Raw genomic sequence first — 401 nt, 5'->3', positions numbered from 1 at the left:
TGAGAAGGACACGTTTACACTGAGTATACTAAACATTAGGAACACCTTCCTAATGCACTCCTCCCCGTTTTGCCCTCAAATCAGCCTCATTTCGTAGGGGCATGGACTCTACAAGGTGTCGAAAGCGTTCCATGTTTTTATGGTTTTGCCTAGAAAGGATTCAGCTTTTGCCAAAATTGACTTTTGTAGTATGTTTAGATTCAGAACTTAGACAGCAAGGATAGGTTTCCTAAAAGCATCGTACTAAGACCATCTTTCGTCTATTTAGTTTCAATGGAATTAAGATGATCTTGGTGCTATAATGGTTTTGGGAAACCCAGCCCAGGTTATGAGAATTAATGTAGCAAATTAGGTTAAGGTTAGCTAAAATAAAGAAATCGACCTTCGACGTCAATTTGACA

This window comes from Oncorhynchus mykiss, chromosome 5 (genome assembly GCF_057628025.1).
Source record: "Oncorhynchus mykiss isolate SJ-2025 chromosome 5, ASM5762802v1, whole genome shotgun sequence".
NCBI classification, from domain to species: Eukaryota; Metazoa; Chordata; class Actinopteri; order Salmoniformes; family Salmonidae; genus Oncorhynchus; species Oncorhynchus mykiss.
Note: the sequence above shows the minus strand (reverse complement) of the source record.